This window comes from Oncorhynchus kisutch, linkage group LG6 (assembly GCF_002021735.2).
Source record: "Oncorhynchus kisutch isolate 150728-3 linkage group LG6, Okis_V2, whole genome shotgun sequence".
In the NCBI taxonomy this organism is placed as follows: Eukaryota; Metazoa; Chordata; class Actinopteri; order Salmoniformes; family Salmonidae; genus Oncorhynchus; species Oncorhynchus kisutch.
The window spans coordinates 17265470-17274435 of NC_034179.2; the positions used below are offsets into that span (position 1 = coordinate 17265470).

General features: G+C 48.8%; 1 pseudogene; it reads left to right on the top strand.

Annotated features, from left to right (window-relative positions):
• The first annotated feature begins 349 nt into the window (after positions 1 to 349).
• Positions 350 to 5092, top strand: LOC109893641 (protein transport protein Sec31A-like; annotated as a pseudogene).
• The last annotated feature ends 3874 nt before the right edge of the window (positions 5093 to 8966 follow it).

Consider the following 8966-nt stretch of genomic DNA (forward strand, 5'->3'; position numbering starts at 1 on the left):
ACACATTTAATGCAAATGGCACTTAAATATGAACAAATATTAGTCATTGTTTATGTTTAGACAATAATTGTTCATAAATCATTAATAATACAGGCTAATAACACTTTTATACTATTACGTGGGGGATTTTTCTTCTGAAAATGTCCAGAAGTACTTTCTCAATGTTGCTGACGAGACACTGGAGTTGGGACGTGGAATTTCAGTGAATCTGCATTCTGCAGCCCAGAGCTATTGCCTTCTCGCAAATAATAATACAATAAGAAAAGGCCTGCAGCGTTCTGTAAACTGTGGGGGAGAATAATTCCCTGCTCCTTCAGTCAGAAGATTGGCAAATGGAACTGCCACTGAGTTGTTTTGAATTCTGTGGTAAACCTCCCTAAAACGTATAACAATGGAAGGTACAGGTTGCGCCTTCAGTTGTTTTTTGGCTGAAAATTTTTATGTAATTTTCCTTTGACAGACAGACTGATTTGGCAATCGTATAGGCCTTAGGCATTTGACATGAATGTTACTTAGTACAAACATAGTATTAATACCATGTGACAGATGGGCGGAGAGAACCTCACATTCATTATAATGACTAAATGAATAGGTAAACAAGAATAGGGTAATAAGTGTGTGTTCAGATGCACTGCTCTGGGCTGGAGTGGAACCCAGAGGTAGCTACTCAGCTGGTGCTGGCCTCAGAGGATGACCGGATGCCAGTGATCCAGATCTGGGACCTGCGTATCACCACAGCCCCTCTCAAAGTCCTGGAGAACCACACATGGTAAACTATCACTTCAAATTAATCTTGTATCCAGTCTTGAAAAGTAATATGTTAAAAGTTGAAACGCTGACTGACTGTACAAATCAAATGTTATTTTTCACATGCTCCGAATACAACCCGGCATAGACAGAATGATCTCGATGAAGCAGCTGTCAAACATTTTGAGGATCTGAGGACCCATGCCAAATCTTTTCAGTCTCCTGAAGGGGAATAGGTTTTGTCGTGCCCTCTTCACAACTGTCTTAGTGTGCTTGGACCATGATAGTTTGTTGGTGATGTGGACACCAAGAAACTTGAAGCTCTCAACCTGCTCAACCTACACCGCTGTCGATGAGAATGGAGGTATGCTCGGTCTTCTTTTTCCTGTAGTCCACAATCAACTCCTTTGTCTTGATCACGTTGAGGGAGAGGTTGTTATCCTGGCACCACACTGCCAGGTTTCTGAACTCCTCCCTATAGGCTGTCTCATTGTTGCCGGTGTTCAGGCCTACCGCTGTTGTGTTGTCGGCAAACTTAATGATGGTGTTGGAGTCGTTCTTGGCCATGCAGTCATGGGTGAACAGGGAGTACAGGAGGGGACTGAGGGGACTGATGATGCAATAGAGATTGCATCATCTGTGGATCTGTTTGGGCGGTATGCAAATTAGAGGGGGTGTAGGGTTTCTGGGATAATGGTGTTGATGTGAGCCATGACCAGCCTTTCAAAGCACTTCATGGCCACAGACGTGCGTGCTACGGGTTGTTAGTCATTTAGGCAGGTTACCTTGGTGTTCTTGGGCACAGGGACTATGTTGGTCTGCTTGAAACATATCCGTATTATAGACTCGGTCAGGGACAGGTTGAAAATGTCAGTGAACATACTTGCCAGTTGGTCAGCGCATGCTCGGAGTACACGTCCTGGTAATCCGTCTGGCCCAGCGGCCTTGTCAATGTTGACCTGTTTTAAAAGTCTTACATCGGCTACGGAGAGCGTGATCACACAGTCGTCCGGAACAGCTGATGCGCTCATGCATGCTTCAGTGTTGCTTGCCTCGAAGCGAGCGTAGAAGTCATTTAGCTCGTCAGGTAGGCTCGTGTCACTGGGCAGCTCGCGGCTGTGCTTCCCTGTCCAAAGTTTTGTATTGAAGGAAATAATGGAGCCAAAAACAACCTGTTGATAGTCAAACGTGTTGAAGGTGAGCTCTGTTTGGCAGTCACCCAGCAATCTGGCTGCACTATTAATTATTCCTTGCTTGCTATAGAGATCTCGGTGAGATGGGGATGCCTGAGTGGAGTGATCAGAACTCAATGATTTGGTGTGAAGGCTAACAAAAGAATGGCACAACGAAGACTGGTCAGAACTAATGCAATACACGTGTTCAGTAGATCAAATGTAGTCGGATTTAAACAATGCCAAGGAAATATCTGGTGTGTTCATCAAGGGTGTCCTGGCCATCGCCTGGAGTCTGGCTGACCCTGAGCTGCTACTGAGCTGTGGGAAAGACAACAGAATCCTCTGCTGGAACCCCAACACTGCAGAGGTCTCACACACATGCATACACATGCATTGTTCCAATGACTCTGTTATTCTTAGTATGGACCCTAACTACAGAGTACAGTACACTGTTAATAAGTGTTTTTACTGAGAGATGCACAGATTTATTTAACCACATATTTAACCAGAAATCTGTTCCTGTCCTATCTGTAGTCATCTTCTGATGTGAATCTGTTGATTTTCTCCAGGTGCTGTATGAGTTGCCTACCAGTACCCAGTGGTGCTTTGACATCCAGTGGTGTCCCAGGAACCCAGCGGTGCTGTCGGCAGCAGCCTTCGACGGACACATCAGCGTCTACTCCATCATGGGGGGCAGCAGCCAGGCTGTCAGCCAGACGCAGGCAGACACCGTGGGTACTAGTTTCACACATTAACGCTGTTCAGGGTGGAAACTGGCAACCATGTTGGTTAGGGTTACAGACACAGTTTGCACTGACTCAGAGAATAACAGTGTTTAGAGTGGAAACTTTCTTCCATTTTGGCCCATTATTGGAGGCACTTGAATGAATACCTAGTCTGTATACATCCTTGGATATTTTGCTGCTCTTTGGTCTGTCTCTGTTCCAGATCAGCATGTCGTTTGGCAACATGGATCCATTTGGAATGGGCCAGACCCTGCCCCCTCTGCAGTTTCCCCAAGCCTCCCCCTACACCATCACCCCCCTCAAAAAGCCCCCCAAGTGGATCCGCAGGCCCGTGGGGGTCCTCCTTCGCTGTGAGTCAGTATTTTCTCTGCCTTCATTACTTTGCTATGTTTGTCAAATCGTCTGCATGAATGTGTGATGTACATTCTTTTCGTGCTATTGTCTGACCTCCTGGTGACCTTTTAGTGCATGTTCCTCTTTCTCTAACTCTATAGAAATTGTATTGATAAGTTGAAATCGTACTAAGAAGTTATTCTCTTCCTGTTTCTCTCCCCCTCCAGTTTGGTGGTAAGCTCGTGTCGTTGGAGAACATTAAGCCCAGCCCCCAGCACCCTCAGCAGCCCACGGCCCATGTGGTTCACGTCAGTCAGGTGATCACCGAGACGACCTTCCTGGAGCGCTCGGCCCAGCTGCAGCCCACACTGGCTGCAGGCAGCTTCACTGACTTCTGCCAGGAGAAGATACTGCCTAAAACGAGTTCGAAAAAAGACCGTCTGGTCCTTCTTGAAGGTAGGATGGGAACTCGGGACATTTCCTTATCGTCTAGAGTTAAAACAGTAGTTGTCTCTTGCTGTACTGCAAAGTATTGCTATACTTTTACTTTACCAATGTTAAATTGTGTTCTCAGGTGAACTTTGAGAATGACTCTCGTGGAAAATACCTGGAGCTTTTGGGATACAAAAAGGAGGAGCTAGCATCAAAGGTGAGGTTGGAAATGAACCGTTACTGAATGTCCTCAGGCGTTGTCAGTCTGACCTGTCTGATCCTCATGCTGTCTGGCAGCCTTGTGTAACTCTTCTGTGGATGTTGGTTGTTTGTTTACAGATTGGAGCAGCATTAAAGGGAAAACCTATTCATCCAGAGGAGGTACTGCCTTTTTGTGTGTGTGTGTGTGTGTGTGTGTGTGTGTGTGTGTGTGTGTGTGTGTGTGTGTGTGTGTGTGTGTAAGAAATGTATAATCCATAATTTTTTACAATACGGTGAGTAACAATTAGCTGAAATGTAGATAGCAATGCTAATGGTAATCAAATGCAAATGTATCTGCTCATTGACTCTCAATGTGTGTGAGTAGCTTTGTTGTCATTGCTCAAACAGGCAAGTGGTAGGGGCAGTCAGAAACTGATCTATGCCTCACTCTCTAGGTTTCAGACTAGAGTTGTTTATGTAACTATGGGAAGGAAGTAGGAAAAGGATGTCTGTCTTTTTCACGCGCTTGGCAGTTCAAGTTAGGACAACTGAAAATTGTTGAATCGCTTGCCTGACTTATGTCATAGATCATCATTTAATATGATTTGTTGAACTTCATATTTCCATTCTAGCTTATATTTTTCATCTGCAAGATGATGCTATTTTCTCATCTGGTTCTTAATGATATTTTACTGCTAAAATTTAAGCAAAAGCATATTTTGTGATTCTGACATTGCTTAACCTGGGCTCCAAGATAACGCTACTAATATCTCAATGGACACAAATCAACTTTAATCATTGAACATTGTCAGGTTTCTGACATAATTCTGATGATTATTTATCTCAATCTAATGGCTCTCTCTGCTGAACTCTGAATCTGTCTCTCCTCTCCTGCTGTATGAATGTGTGCAGTCTGCCCCTACTGCTGAACCTACCTCTGAACATGAGCCTGAGGTTGATCCTGAGCCGGAGGTAGTGCCTGAACCCAGTCCCGCTCCCCAGCTCAGTGCTGAAACCCCAGCTGAGCCTGAGGTCCTTCCTCCCGTGCCTGAGCCTGCTGCTATCGAGCTTGCCCCCGAACCTCCACTTGAACCCGGCCTCCAGCCCAAACCTAAGCCAGAGCTTGCCACCTCAACCTGCGGTGACCTTTCACCTCCTATGCCTGTTCTCCAATATGAACCTGTCTTTACTCTTGATCTCAGCGCTGAACCCCAGTTTCTTGCTCCTGTTGCTCCTACTTTAGCCCCCCAGCCCCCCTACTTTAGCCCCCCAGCTCTGCCCCCCCAGCTCTGGCCCCCACTGCTGACCTGCAGCCCCAACTACAGCCAGTACCTGACCTCACGAACCTACAGCCTGTACCTGACCTCACGAACCTACAGCCTGTACCTGACCTCACGAACCTGCAGCCAGTACCTGGCGTTGACCCGATGCCATCAGTCCTCACCCTGCAGCCTCTAGCCGACCCTCGACGACTCCGCTCTGCCGACCTACCGCCTGAAGACGCATTTGACCTCATCGCTGGTACAAATCTCCAGCCAGCAGTGGAACTGGAACTCAAACCCGCTCCAGAACATGAAGATCCGTTTGACCTCATCGCTGCTGCAAACCTCCAGCAAATTGCAGAACCGAACGTGACCAAGTCTCTGGAACCAGTGGAAGCAGAAGTGGACCTGACAGAGTCTCTGGAAGCAGAAGTGGACCTGACAGAGTCTCTGGAAGCAGAAGTGGACCTGACAGAGTCTCTGGAACCAGTGGAAGCAGAAGTGGACCTGACAGAGTCTCTGGAAGCAGAAGTGGACCTGACAGAATCTCTGGAACCAGTGGAAGCAGAAGTGGACCTGACAGAGTCTCTGGAAGCAGAAGTGGACCTGACAGAATCTCTGGAACCAGTGGAAGCAGAAGTGGACCTGACAGAGTCTCTGGAACCAGTGGAAGCAGAAGTGGACCTGACAGAGTCTCTGGAAGCAGAAGTGGACCTGACAGAGTCTCTGGAAGCAGAAGTGGACCTGACAGAATCTCTGGAAGCAGAAGTGGACCTGACAGAATCTCTGGAAGCAGAAGTAGACCTTACAGAATCTCTGGAAGCAGAAGTGGACCTGACAGAATCTCTGGAAGCAGAAGTGGAACTGACAGAGTCTCTGGAACCAGTGGAAGCAGAAGTGGACCTGACAGAGTCTCTGGAAGCAGAAGTGGACCTGACAGAGTCTCTGGAACCAGTGGAAGCAGAAGTGGACCTGACAGAGTCTCTGGAAGCAGAAGTGGACATGACAGAGTCTCTGGAACCAGTGGAAGCAGAAGTGGACCTGACAGAGTCTCTGGAAGCAGAAGTGGACCTGACAGAATCTCTGGAACCAGTGGAAGCAGAAGTGGACCTGACAGAGTCTCTGGAGGCAGAAGTGGACCTGACAGTGTCTCTGGAAGCAGAAGTGGACCTGACAGAGTCTCTGGAACCAGTGGAAGCAGAAGTGGACCTGACAGAATCTCTGGAACCAGTGGAAGCAGAAGTGGACCTGACAGAGTCTCTGCAAGCAGAAGTGGACCTGACAGAATCTCTGGAAGCAGAAGTGGACCTGACAGAGTCTCTGGAAGCAGAAGTGGACCTGACAGAGTCTCTGGAACCAGTGGAAGCAGAAGTGGACCTGACAGAATATCTGGAAGCAGAAGTGGACCTGACAGAATCTCTGGAAGCAGAAGTGGACCTGACAGAATCTCTGGAAGCAGAAGTGGACCTGACAGACTCTCTAGAAGGAGAAGTAGACCTTACAGAATCTCTGGAAGCAGAAGTGAACCTGACAGAATCTCTGGAAGCAGAAGTGGACCTGACAGAGTCTCTGGAACCAGTGGAAGCAGAAGTGGACCTGACAGAGTCTCTGGAAGCAGAAGTGGACATGACAGAGTCTCTGGAACCAGTGGAAGCAGAAGTGAACCTGACAGAGTCTCTGGAAGCAGAAGTGGACCTGACAGAGTCTCTGGAACCAGTGGAAGCAGAAGTGGACCTGACAGAGTCTCTGGAAGCAGAAGTGGACCTGACAGAGTCTCTGGAACCAGTGGAAGCAGAAGTGGACCTGACAGAATCTCTGGAACCAGTGGAAGCAGAAGTGGACCTGACAGAGTCTCTGGAGGCAGAAGTGGACCTGACAGTGTCTCTGGAAGCAGAAGTGGACCTGACAGAGTCTCTGGAACCAGTGGAAGCAGAAGTGGACCTGACAGAATCTCTGGAACCAGTGGAAGCAGAAGTGGACCTGACAGAGTCTCTGCAAGCAGAAGTGGACCTGACAGAATCTCTGGAAGCAGAAGTGGACCTGACAGACTCTCTGGAAGCAGAAGTAGACCTTACAGAATCTCTGGAAGCAGAAGTGGACCTGACAGAGTTTCTGGAACCAGTGGAAGCAGAAGTGGACCTGACAGAGTCTCTGGAACCAGTGGAAGCAGAAGTGGACCTGACAGAATCTCTGGAACCAGTGGAAGCAGAAGTGGACCTGACAGAGTCTCTGGAAGCAGAAGTGGACCTGACAGAGTCTCTGGAAGCAGAAGTGGACCTGACAGAGTCTCTGGAAGCAGAAGTGGACCTGACAGAATCTCTGGAAGCAGAAGTGGACCTGACAGAGTCTCTGGAAGCAGAAGTGGACCTGACAGAATCTCTGGAACCAGTGGAAGCAGAAGTGGACCTGACAGAATCTCTGGAAGCAGAAGTGGACCTGACAGAGTCTCTGGAAGCAGAAGTGGACCTGACAGAATCTCTGGAACCAGTGGAAGCAGAAGTGGACCTGACAGAGTCTCTGGAAGCAGACGTGGACCTGACAGAATCTCTGGAAGCAGAAGTGGACCTGACAGAGTCTCTGGAACCATTGGAAGCAGAAGTGGACCTGACAGAGTCTCTGGAAGCAGAAGTGGACATGACAGAGTCTCTGGAACCAGTGGAAGCAGAAGTGAACCTGACAGAGTCTCTGGAAGCAGAAGTGGACCTGACAGAGTCTCTGGAACCAGTGGAAGCAGAAGTGGACCTGACAGAGTCTCTGGAAGCAGAAGTGGACCTGACAGAGTCTCTGGAACCAGTGGAAGCAGAAGTGGACCTGACAGAATCTCTGGAACCAGTGGAAGCAGAAGTGGACCTGACAGAGTCTCTGCAAGCAGAAGTGGACCTGACAGAATCTCTGGAAGCAGAAGTGGACCTGACAGACTCTCTGGAAGCAGAAGTAGACCTTACAGAATCTCTGGAAGCAGAAGTGGACCTGACAGAATCTCTGGAAGCAGAAGTGGACCTGACAGAGTCTCTGGAACCAGTGGAAGCAGAAGTGGACCTGACAGAGTCTCTGGAAGCAGAAGTGGACCTGACAGAGTCTCTGGAACCAGTGGAAGCAGAAGTGGACCTGACAGAGTCTCTGGAACCAGTGGAAGCAGAAGTGGACCTGACAGAGTCTCTGGAAGCAGAAGTGGACCTGACAGAATCTCTGGAACCAGTGGAAGCAGAAGTGGACCTGACAGAGTCTCTGGAAGCAGAAGTGGACCTGACAGAGTCTCTGGAAGCAGAAGTGGACCTGACAGAGTCTCTGGAAGCAGAAGTGGACCTGACAGAATCTCTGGAAGCAGAAGTGGACCTGACAGAGTCTCTGGAAGCAGAAGTGGACCTGACAGAATCTCTGGAACCAGTGGAAGCAGAAGTGGACCTGACAGAGTCTCTGGAAGCAGAAGTGGACCTGACAGAGTCTCTGGAACCAGTGGAAGCAGAAGTGGACCTGACAGAGTCTCTGGAACCAGTGGAAGCAGAAGTGGACCTGACAGAGTCTCTGGAAGCAGAAGTGGACCTGACAGAATCTCTGGAACCAGTGGAAGCAGAAGTGGACCTGACAGAGTCTCTGGAAGCAGAAGTGGACCTGACAGAGTCTCTGGAAGCAGAAGTGGACCTGACAGAGTCTCTGGAAGCAGAAGTGGACCTGACAGAATCTCTGGAAGCAGAAGTGGACCTGACAGAGTCTCTGGAAGCAGAAGTGGACCTGACAGAATCTCTGGAACCAGTGGAAGCAGAAGTGGACCTGACAGAATCTCTGGAAGCAGAAGTGGACCTGACAGAGTCTCTGGAAGCAGAAGTGGACCTGACAGAATCTCTGGAACCAGTGGAAGCAGAAGTGGACCTAACAGAGTCTCTGGAAGCAGACGTGGACCTGACAGAATCTCTGGAAGCAGAAGTGGACCTGACAGAGTCTCTGGAAGCAGAAGTGGACCTGACAGAATCTCTGGAACCAGTGGAAGCAGAAGTGGACCTGACAGAGTCTCTGGAAGCAGACGTGGACCTGACAGAATCTCTGGAACCAGTGGAAGCAGAAGTGGACCT